Below are 12,864 nucleotides of genomic sequence, written 5' to 3' on the forward strand. Positions count from 1 at the left end.
TTTTGATCCTGAATTCTTGCCTCATTATTTAATTTAGCTCCTAAACAATCCAGCAATTTAGATATCATAACACATTTGAACAACGGGCTAAATAACTGTTTCAGCAGGAGAGAACTGCAGTATTCCTAACATCTTCTTACCAGGAGGAAGGCACTGGGGAGGTAATCACTTGTGCCTGGAGTGCTGTTCAAGGTCAGGTTTAGGGAGAGTCTGGAGAAATGTGTGGCCTGCTGTCATATCAGCACTAGTACAACATTCTCTTCAGAGAGTGATCAGGCTTCAGTGGTTCGGGAATACACTTTTCTCAGAACACTAACGCATTTTTGAAACAATGAAGAATGTTTTGTTTTTACATTCATCACAGAACACATAAACTTGGATAAGTATGCAGGCAGATGAGAGGATATATGATCATTGTGTCATTGACCTTAAAATTATTGATAATTAAAAAAAATAATGACGGTAAAAGCCCTAAGGGTATTATACAACATTGGTGAAGAAGGTGATTGCTTCAAGAGTAAGAACATTACTCAGCAAGATTTGCACGGCTCTTTATTTGATAGCTCAATTTAAGTTATACTGCCCAGGAAGTCATTGAATGTTATGCATTATTATATCTTTATTTGAGAAAAGAGCAAAAGATCTGAAATATGATATTACAGGGGGGAAAATGCCGGTATGCTGGCATATTTATATCCGGCGTCATCTACAGTGTACAGCAGAAGGCCTTTTGTTTTCTTGTCACCTCCCAGCTGCAATGGGTCGTCAGAGTCCCTGGGAGATGATAGTTTGCTGCTCTTCCTCCAGTGACTGAGGTTTTTGTTCCATAGGATTTAGGATCTGGTTTGGGTTTCCTGCTTTTCCTGCAAGAAGCACCTCTTGCCTCCTCCAGGCTGCACCACTGACAGAAGTTTCCTTTAGTTACTAACCTGCCATCAATCTTTCTCTTAGCGTCTGCTAGAAGCCTGTAGAGAAGAGACTGTAAGTGGGTGAAGATTCCTGTTGTGTCTGTGGCTCCCAGGGAGCCTTTTCTCTCACAAATTGCCTGAACATTTTAGCTGAATTCTTGTTACCTGTTTGTGTGCATCTGGCATCCATATTTTCCTCTCCTCACACTACCAACCACAGATGAAGTGTGCTCGAGTCTCGTCTCTGCTTGCAGGGGTCCTTTCCCTTGCAATTCACACTACCAGTTGCCCTGCGAACTTAGGTCCCTGAAGGATTCAAGAGAAGGTGTAATTTTGCAGTTTCTCAGATTTTTTCTTGTTCTCAGTGCTCTCAGGAGCCATGTTTTCCATATGCCTACGTCTGAGGCAGAAGCACCAGGCATTGTAACTTTTTAAAATATTTACTGTCTTGCTCTTTCCCTGTTATGTTTAGGGTGAGTACTCAATATGATCTCTAAATTTATAAGTCTGGAGTTCTTTTATTTTTTGTTATGTTTATTATTTTAAATTTTTTCTAGGATTACCTATTTTCATATTTTTCTGTTCTTCATTTATAGCTGATTATTTTTGGTTCCTAGTTTATATTTTTTATGGGTGTCATTTCTTCTTCTAGCCCTTTGATGATATCAAGTATACTTATGTTAAGGTGATTTTTAGATTGCTCTGTTTTATTCAATTCATTGGAAGTGAATTAGTCTTTGGATTGTAATTTTTGTTAATTGAGTTTCTCAAAAATAGTTTTTCAGTTTTTCTTTAGGATACTAATTTGCAGAGGTTTTTTTTTTTTGAGTAGTTGATTTCTTTGTGTGTGTGCCCATCATATATTTTTAGCAAGTTTACTGGTCTCTCTATCCTTAGGTCCCAAGTTCACAACAAGACCTTATTTTTGTAACATGGAGCTCTTGATACACATAGAGCAATACTGCACATTTCATCTCCATGTCCAGGTTGCACAGTTGCCCCTTGTCCTGCTCAGAGGGGAAGGTCTAGGTAGGGGTCACCATGCTTATCAGTTCTAATCCTTGATTTCACAACAGAATGTCCTTGGCTGTGTAGTAATACTTTAGTCCCTTTCTGTTTGCAGAAACTGACTTCCTCATGGCCTCTTAAGTTATTCCAGCTCTAGAAGCTAACAGGCCTATGATCTTAACCCTCTTTACTACTGTGTGTTTCTTTTCTATTCCAGGCTTTTATCATGTCTTTGAGCATTACTAATGTATTTAGATTCTCCAGAGAAATATAACCAATAGAGTATGTGTGGATAGAAATATACATTCTGTTGGCTATGTGTGTGTGTCTGTCTGTATATATATAGTAAGAAATTGACTCATGATTATGGAAACTAAGGACCCCTAATATCTGCAGTCTGTAAAATGAAGACCCAAGAGACCTGATGGCAGAGTTTCAATCTGAGTTTACAGGCCTGGAAAACAGAATAGTTTATGGTGTTAGTTCCAGTTCAAGTCAGTTTGAGGAAAGGAGAAGATTAATGTCAAAGACAGTCAAGCAAAGTGAGACAGTTCTCTCCTATTCTGTCTTTTTGTTCTATTTGAGCTTTCAATAGATTGAGATCCATCTGCATTTGGGAGGGTAATCTGCTTTACTCAGTCTACTGATTCAAATGTTAATGTTATATGGAAGCATCTGCATAGACACACCCAGAATTATGTTTAACCAAATATTCGGACATCCCATGGCCCAGTCAAAAATACATTTTGTTGCTGATCTAAGTTTGGCATGAGAAGAGCACTTAAGCATGAATCTACACTGCCATCTTGACCAGAAATCTGGATGAGATCCATTTCACACTTCCATTTAGAAATAAAAAGTGGACAAGTGCACACAGTTAACAGTGTATGCTTAACAACACCAATAAATACTTGAGCCAATACTACAATGTGGATAATTGTACGCAGAAAACAGAGCATGGAATTTGATCACAAAGATAATGAGGATCAATAGATTGATGATAGATAGGTAGATAATGTATATAGCCGTAGACCCTGGTCCCAGCAATTACTCCCTCTGTGGTCGGTCATGACTCTCTAACTCTTTCAAGTTCTTTAAGCTCAGTGTCGCAATCTACTCAGCTATCTAGTAAAGATAGGAAATAGTACCTAGTTCATAGGATTGGTGTGAAGATCGTATAACGAGCTTAGAATGGTATCTGGCACATAGAAAGCTCTTAATAGATGTTGTCTATTGTTGTTATTGTTATTATTTGTATTTCTGTATTATGGGTGTTTACAAAATTAAACAGTATGTTAATTCTTGTTTGCATTCAGTTGTTTATTCTTAGGGCAAAGCATGGAATGAGACCTAAGTAGTTATAGCCTTGAATTTTTTTACCTGTACTTTTATTTTTTTATACCAGCTGTCTTGATTGCCAACATTATACGTTAGGCTCTACCCACTAGCCTTACCGACCTAAATCTGTGCAATGGTCACATTTATTCACACACAAAGAAAAATTTAAATAGACCCATTAATGGCGTTAGGTTTAGTTTTTAGTTTCAGTGACTATTAAATATTTATTTATGCTGTTTAAAATATCATTTGGTCATTTCTAGCTTTCAATATCCCTCTAGAAAACACACTCACACACAATATATATATGGCCTTGAATTTTATGTCACTGAACAAAAAGAAACTATCACGCAAAAGCTCCTTTAACTTCCCATCAAATTTACAAGTTTACCTATATTTGTACTTATCTCCCCTCCCATAGCTTTAGCTGCAGGGCCATTCTACATTCCTGAGAACCTTACCAACCTTCTCTCTGTTTTCATTAACCTGACCTTCTCTACTTGCTTTTTTTCCATCAACATTTCAAAATCAATCTGTCTAATAATAAAAACAAAAACAAAAAACCCAAACCCCCCAAAACAAAAACTCCTCCTCTGACCCAGTTTCATTCTTCAGCTACAAATCAATCTCTGTCCTCTTCTTTACAATCAAATTTTTTGAATGAATTTTCCGTAATTGGTGTTTTCACTTCCTCTCCTCACACTGACAATTCAACACACTTCAGTCTGACTTCTGCTCTGAATATGCCGCAGTAAATGTTTGTACTGAGGCCACTGATGTCCCCCTTGGACACTGTCCAGTTCTCATTCTGCTCCCCCCACCAGTATTTGATTTTTTTTTTTACCTAAACTCAAAAATGCTACCATTCTTCTGATTCTAGGCCTCTTCTCTTCCCTGTTTACAAAGGGTCCCTAATGATCTCTCCCGGTCACTGGTACAGCTTCAGCTACCGTGCAAGTGCTGACAATTCCGAAGACAATGTCTCTGCTGCTCTCCCGTACTTCAGATCCATAATCGTCTGCCTAGTTGTTTTTCCTAAAGATTGTATTTGTTCCTAGACAGAGGGGAAGGGAGGGGGACAGAGAGTGAGAGAAACATCAATGTGTGGTTGCCTCTCATGCACCCCTAACTGGGAACCTGGCCCATACCCCAGGCATGTGCCCTGACTGGGAATCAAACCGGTGACCCTCTGGTTCACAGGCTGGCACTCAGTCCACTGAACCACACCAGGCAGGGCTTGGTTTTATCCACTTGGATTTCACAGGCATTTAAAATTCAACATATTCAAATAAAATGAATTATTTTCCTTCCCCACACTGTTAGTTCTTCAGAATTCTCTACCTGAGTGAATGGTAGGTACAATCAGCGGCTCATTTCCTCAAGCAGGAAATCTGTAGATGATCTTGAATGCTCCCTCTTCCTCACCTTCCTCATCATGTCCTGTGAATTCTGTTACTTGAATAGCTTTCACAGTTTTTTGCTTCCATCCATGTCCACTGTCAGCACCCTAGTATACACTCCCATCATCCTGGTAGGAAGGGTGTGAACACCACTGAATAACAGCAGTAACTTCTTAACTACTCTTCTTTCTAACACGCAGCCATGCTTGGTTTTTCTTGTGCTCCACAGATGTTGCATTCGTTGCAAACTGAAGTCAAGACCCTCCATGAGTAAGAAGATTATGACAAACTTTATTACAGTGGTTTGGAACCAAACCATAATATCTCCGGAAATGTGTGTATTTCTTTTTCATTCATTCATCTATCAAAAAATATTTATGAAGTATTTACATGTGCAAGATAACCAAGGTGCCAAACACTCTAACAAATTTTTTTAAAAAGAAAAAGTTTATAAATCACTTTACAGTTAGGTAGATGAGAAATGCATAAAAATGACTATGAGTTAAATAGTGATACTTACAACAAAGTTATTACAGATGAAGTGCCAGAGAAGTTCAGACGAAAGCATTACTTCCATTCTGGGGAGAAAAAGGGAGGAAGTTTCATGGAAGAGGGGATATTTGATCTGAACTGTACATGTTTTGGTTTGAGAGTACTAGGTTGGAAGAGATAAAGGGACAGAAGTGCATGGAAAGGGAATGCTCCAGAAAGTAAAAAATATTAATAATAATAAGAAGAATCAAGTTATGACCTGTAGGGTACAAGTATGTAAAATCATTGAATATGGCCGCAAGGCAGGGTACTTGGAGGTGTACAGTGGAAGGTAAGCTGAGAAATAAATGCTCAGCATAATTCATGGGGGTGCATTTTTCAACATCCCCTCCCCCTCGGTACACTGCATTGTATTAAGAACATACAGAGGAGATGGAGCCATATAAGAAATTCTCACCAAATTGAAAAAGAAAGAGCATCTGTCTGGACTCTGCAAAAATGAGGTGTGACCCAGAATGATGAAGTGACTCTTCTGTGCACTTTACTCATCAAGTCTAACAACTTTAGAGTTACCGTGTACCTGGTTCCTCCCTCCACTTGCAGGGTTTACAGGGGAAAATTTCTATTAAGGAATCCTTCCAAGCTTTACATTAACTCCCTGTACCTGTAGGAGCAAATATCTAGCACCTCCTAGTAATCAAAATGTTATAGCTAGCTCTAAGTGGCTGTTACATAAACAAACAGAAATCTCAGCATAAAAGAATATAGATTTAAGGTAAAACCAAAAAGATTAATTTTCATATTTATATCACAAGTATTGAGTTCTTCTAATACATTTTCCTTTGTGAGAATGCTAGAATAAACGTGAGCCTGCCACTTCAGACCTGCAATCTGGTTCACGAATTTAAAAATTGTAATTACTATTTTAGGTATCAAATATAGTACTTCTATTTCTCTGAAAAAAGAGAAAAAGAGAAAGAAGTGGGAGAAGGCAATTATCTGCAACTTGAATTTGAAGATACTTAGTTTCTTGTGTTCTTTACATTTCATATTTATATTGATTTCCTTATATGGTAGGGACACAACACCTCCATTTGTATATAAATACTGGAGGAATGCTTTTATACCTTCTGCTGAAGTAGATTATTAAGAAATACTCACTTGATATTGTATGAGGAAGTATTTTGCTACTCTAAGGTAGTCCATAAATTATAATTGAGCACATTCAAACAAAACACAGTTACCAATTGTAAACAGCAAAATCTACTCCAAAGTAATCTTTGACATTTTAATTTTAAGTCAGTTATCTTTTAAAAGGAGATTTTTCTATAGTATTTTTTTTCTAAGTCTATTTAAGATTTGTTTTTCCTTAAAGTATTTGGTATTAAGACTTCATTTATTTCCTACATCTCATTCTCTGCACCTTTTCTGGACCTCAATATTACATCTAGCCAGATTTTTCTTAATGAACTTAATATATCTCACTTCGTATTTCTTTTCTTCAAACATGCTCAGTTCTTATGGAGTTAAAAGCCTAACCTTCCTTTCTTCATGGTGGTCTAAATTTTATATGCTTTATTGTTTTGTTCATTTACATCAGTTTACTCATTTGTTTATGTATTCATTCAAAACAAATATGCCCTGAATTTCAAGCACTTTTAGGAGCTAAATCAGATACTTCTTTCTTAATAAAGGCTTTTCTGAAGTCCATTTCCCCCTCCCCTCAGTCCCTGATCCTTTCCTTCTCTGAGTTGCCATCACTCTATTTATTCACTTGCACTGTTTTGCTTCATACTTTCGTCATTTGTATGTTGTTTTGTTTAACCTTCTAAGGAAAAGCTCTCTGAGGCTAGTGGCTGTCCCGTGCATCTTCTTGTCTCCTGAATGTCTAATGAATTACTTAGGCAATTCCTTTCAATGAGCATTCATTAAGCATCTAATGTACTCAAGGCATTAGTTGCTAGAATTTATATTTCATCAAGCAGGTTTAGAGAAGGAACTCAAAATAGCATAAACAAATTGAACAAAGACTTAGAGAGGAAAAATCACAAGGTGTGGTTTCACAACATGTAATTTACTCTGGCTAGAGAGAAGGAACTGCAAAGGAATGAATGGGAGAAGTGAGAGCGCATGTGGTAAACTGTCATTATAGCTGTAGGTTAGGTCTGCCCAGCAAGTTTTTCACCCCTCTTTTTCTGGTGATAATCCTAGGTTTTTCCTACACCAGCCTCCACTGTTTGTGTACTCTTCTGGCTCCCCTTACCTAGCGTAGGGGTGTATGGTGCGTCCTGGCCTTGGTCAAGCATATTAACTCTACGTCTAGTCACAGAAAAGAGCATGTGATCCAAGCAAAATCATTTAAAGTCCTTCATAGGATTTCTTTCCTGGAGTTAACAGAGTAATTTTCCCTAGGGATGCCTCTCAAAGGGCATATTGGAGTTGCTGACAGTCATCTTGCTCCAGACCTAAAGAGAGATCGCCTGAAGATAAAGCTGAGGCACGCCAAGGAATGAAGACAAAGAAAGAGAAAAAATAACCTCAGTTACGCCTCTGAATGCAGTCTTGAGGAGAGCTCAATGCACCCTAAACTTCTCAGTTACATAACCCAATACATTGTGTTTTTGCTTTTCAAGAGTTTGCTTGTTTTACTGTATTGGGCTTGAGTTAGTCTTTGTCAGTTACATTGTAAGGAGAGTGAATGATGTTGAAAAGTAGTCTGTGTTTTCACCGTAAAGACGGAAGACTATTGAAGATTTTGAGGAAAGCATCAGGTAATCAGAATTATATCACTTTTCATCCATCCATTCCCTGATTAGTCAGTCTTCATAACTCAATGGTCTTCCCCTTTTTTTCTACTCAATATTTTTCCTGCAAAAGTGTTGCTAGAATCCACGGCTCTTTCTCAGCTTGTAATTTCCTTAATTTCATTATAGTTCGTGATGATATTAATAATTTTTTTCAAGATGAAAATTACGAACTGAGAAAGGGTTACAAAGTATGCACTTGGTGCCAGATTTCAGTTTGAGTCCAGCGTTACCATCTTTTAGTTGTGTGCTGTGGAACAGCACACTTGAACACAGAGCTTCAGTTTCCCCATCTATGAAAGGGGATTAGTAAACCCAAATCATAGTCTAGTTGGAAGGATCCAGAAAGATTATTAATAGGGAATGATGGGAATAAAATGTTCAATGTAAGGTATGTATAAGCTATAAAATGTAAAAGGTGTAATTTCTAACTCTATCCCAATGTGTATGCTGATGAAGTATTTTGGATGAATGCTTTCTTATCTTAATTTTACATTTTTGTGTAGTATTTCTAATTTTTCTTTTATTAGTGAGTGATATTGTAACTAATTAGTTTTTTCCTTTGAAATCTTTCAGATAGAACCTTCTCTTTCCATTCCAGTTTTTAACATATAAAGTTTGGCCTAATGACCTGAACAGATTTCTTAGCCCATATGTATCCTCTTCTAGTCTAATTAGTGTTCTGCTGATAGAATAATCTTTCTAAGGCATTGTTTTTCTTTCCATAAATAAGAACTTACATTTTTCCTATTAGGAATCATGCTAAGTCCAAGTTCATTTGCTTCATTTGCAAAATCTTCACAGCAGTTTCAACTTCATGCTATCTCTTTACTTATACTTAGCTCTATGATATTTACATATAATAAATTCCATCCATTTTAAGTGTAGAGTTTGATGATTTTGGCAATTGTAAGCTCAGAACAACCATTACAATTAAGATATAGAACATTGCCCCTAGTCTCAAAAGTTCCCTCATGACCCTTTGCCATTATAAGCTACACAGCCCAGGCCCTGGGCAAACACTGATCTTCAGTCTATACTATAATTTTCCTTTTTTAAGAATTTTATATCATTGGAGTCGTGAAGCAAGCAGTTTTTTGTGTTGGACTTCTTTCACTTAGTGTATTTTTTGCGATTTGTTTTTATAGTGTGCCTTTCGATATTAGATGTTCTGTTTTGTTTCTGAGTAGTTTCCCAAAGTATAGCTGTAACACAGTTTGTTAATCCTTCACCAGTCAATACACATTTAGTGTGTTTCCAGCTTGGGACCATTATGAACACCTGTTACTATGAACATTTGCACAAAAATCTTCATGTAGACCTATATACTCACTTCTTGTGGTAAATATTTATGAGTGGAATTGCTAGGTCCTATGACAAATATATGTATATTGTTATAAGAAACTGCTAAAGAATTTTCCAAAGTGGATGCGTCATTTTGCACACCACCAGCAGTATATGAGAGCTTCAGCTGTCATTAATTCTTCAAATATTTTTTGGCCCTTTTGCCGTTCTTCTCTTTTTGGGTCTGTTTTATATCATCTGTTTATGTTCTTTAGATTTTCTTTGTTCTGTACATTGGGTAATATTTATTGTTCTACTTTCAAGTTCATGACTCGTTCCTCAGTCATTTCCATTGTTTCAATTTCAAGCCCACCCAGTGGATTTCTTACATATTATTTTTCAGTTTTAGAATGTCCTTTGGTTCTTTTCATTATTTTCCTTCCTTCCTTCCTTCCTTCCTTCCTTCCTTCCTTCCTTCCTTCCTTCCTTCCTTCCTTCCTTCCTTCTTTCCTTCCTTTCTTCGCTGCAAGCATACATCCTAAGACTTTATTAAGGGTAATTATAATGGCTGTTTTAAAGTCCTGGTTGTCTCATTTCAACATACAGATAATCTAGGGTTTGGTCTTCACTGATTTTCTTTTTTCTTGAGAACACACTCTATTTTCCTGAATTTTTGTATGTCAGGTAATTTTGGATTATATCTTGAACATTATGAATATTAAGTTATGGAGACTCTGAATTCTATTGTTTTTCTTCTAAGTATTACTTCTTATTTCTGCAAGAAATTATCTTGGTTTCATTCTAGCTGCAAACTGTTTAAGCAATAATTTCAATACTAACTGAGCTCTGTTTTCTTTAACTAAGCCGTTATTGATCTGTTGCACTTGTCTATGGTTCAGGGTTAATCAAAGATATGAGCAAACAAAATTTGAGCACTTCCTGTATGTCTATTTAATTTTTCCTGATAGTCTCCTCTTAGTTTCCCCTGGATCCAATCTTCTGATTCCTCACACCAAGGAATCACTGGTTTTCCCACCACACCGACTGCACCTGGCTCCAGATTAGTATCTGCAAAAATGGGAACTCACTCTGCCCAATTCCCCTTCTACATATGTGAATTTCCGGTGACACACTGCATACTTCTGTGTATTATAAAGTGCATTTGTGTATCTGCTTTTCTGTGTTGTGTCCAGAGTTTATAGTTTTCTTTATGAAGGTCAGTCTAATAGGATCTTATTCAGCCCTTATCAGAAGCCAGTCCTTCAAATTTCTTTAAAAAAGTACTGTTTATCTAGAAGACAAATTTATTCAAGCCATGAGTTACTTATCTTTCCTCCACATAAAATAAGTCAAATTAATCCTATAAGTCTAACTAGAAATTCAGTCCTCAAATTGATCTAGCTGCCTGGATGTGTTCTCTCTCTCCGCTTTATACTTATTGAAGTTTTAGACAGTTCTTGACTTCTTTTTGTTTAACAATCCAGAAAAACTAAACTTCAGGCATTTGCCAGGAGTCTTCAACTTAAAAGTTTTCTCCTAAACTCCCATGAAATACAAACTTGAAGCAACTAATGTGTGAAAGCCATATTCTCACACCTCTTCATTCTTTTTAGCTCAGGAGGATAATGTGTAATAGTGGTGAGTGAACTGAATTTGGAGTCAGAGGGCACAGTTTAAAGTTTACACGGTTACGCCTTAGATCTGGTAATTTACCTGAGTCTTAGTTTCTCCATCTGTAAAACAGATATCCTAAAAATCCCTAAATCATAAACATGATATGGTTGACAATACCATGCACCCAGTCACTCCAGCTCAAAAATAAAAAATCTTTTTTTAAAACATTTTCTTACATCCCACAGCCAATCACTTTTCAAGTGTTTCTTACATTAATGCACTCTTCTTAATTTCTTTTTGTTATTGTTGCTATGTAGTTTAGACACCTACATCTTTTTTTTTTGCATACTACTGCAATAATTTCATAACTGGTTTCCTGCCTTTGGTTTTTACCTCTCCTCCTAATCCACTCCCCATGCTGCTGAGAACAGACTTTTCCAAAAGGCAAAGATATCACACTACTTCTTTACTGAAAGCCCTCCACTAGGCCTGTGTAAGTGTCGAGTCCAAATTTCATTGCCTGACACACAAGTTCCCTCATTATGTAACCCTTCTTACTCCTTTCTTGCTACTTGCTTACATGCCTCCCCAGCTCCAGCTAACCTGAGCTGCTACACATTTTGCCAGCCAGTGAGCTCATACCTTTGCACATGTTGCTCCTCTTTTTGGAATGTCCTTCCTTGGAAAGTCTTTTTGTATTGTGCATGAAGGCATCTTATTGTCTAGGTATGATCCTACCCAAAAGATACTGTACAAATGGAAAAGAACCAGGTCTCATAATTCTTTTGATCCTTCAATAATGGGGTAATAGGTACAGATAGGCAGGCACTCAAAGGATTGGTGAGAGATCATTTACTGAATAATACAAAGCAATCTTGATTTACTTAAGAACTAAATTTATAATATATTATAATGATTTGAGGTATTTATATGTTTTCAGAAATTTCAGATTTTTAAATAATTATGAAAGAAAGAACTTTAGAACTTAAGAAAAGAACATTACCTAGATATACTTTTTAAAACAGTAAAGCTCTGGGAAATGAGCAAATGCAGAATCTAGTCATATGTAATAAAGTACCATTGGCTCTTAAATGAACAAAGTATCTTAGGAAATACTGTATCATTGCTTTATGAACACATTTAGGGCTAATATATGTCCATTCTAAACATTATCTCAAAAAAGTGGGACCTATGTCCTGTAATTATGGCTTTAATGTATTTTAAGTAAGACATACATTTTTAAGAAATGCCTTTCAAGAACATCTGAGCAAATTCCTATGCCTTTATGTTCAATTGTTGGCTGAAGTTAGAGCTAGTCTGTAAGCATGCCCCCAAGATTGCTATTAGTGAGTCAGATTGACTTCACTCATTCATTCATTTGTTCATTCAACTACGTACAGAGAACCGCAATGAATCAGGCATACTTCTAGGTGCTTGGCATCAGCAGTAAACAAAACAGACTAAGTCTCTAGTTTCATGGCATTTACCTTTTAGTGAGGAGAAGCAAATAATAAACAAATAAATGTAATCAGGTTTTAGTAAATACTCTGAAGCAAATATAAGACTGTTAAAGAGACAGAGATTGAAGGGGAGGAGAATGTTATTTTAGATAGTAGTGAGTGAAGACATTCTTTGAAGGTGACATTTAAGCAGAGACCTATATGAATGCAGAAGGGAGTCATACAGCTATCAGGAGGTAGCAATTGTCCTGGGAAAATGTGGTACTGAATTCCTTCTAAAAAGAAGAAATGATGTGTCATATTTAAGATAGTTTTAAAAAATCGTATTACATATGTTCAAACCTTAGGTTTCTTATTCATTGTTGTTAATTAATTAACAGTGATATTTCTGCCCTAACTGGTGTGGCTGAGTGGATTGGGCTTGTTCTGCAAACCAAGAGGTCAGGGTTCAGATTCCAAGTCAGGGCACCAGCCTGGCTTGTGGGCCAGGTCCTTGACAGGGGATGGATAAGAGGCAACCCATTCTTTCGCAGCACATGGTGTGTCTCTCCCTCTC

Source organism: Desmodus rotundus, chromosome 2 (genome assembly GCF_022682495.2).
Source record: "Desmodus rotundus isolate HL8 chromosome 2, HLdesRot8A.1, whole genome shotgun sequence".
Classification (NCBI taxonomy): Eukaryota; Metazoa; Chordata; class Mammalia; order Chiroptera; family Phyllostomidae; genus Desmodus; species Desmodus rotundus.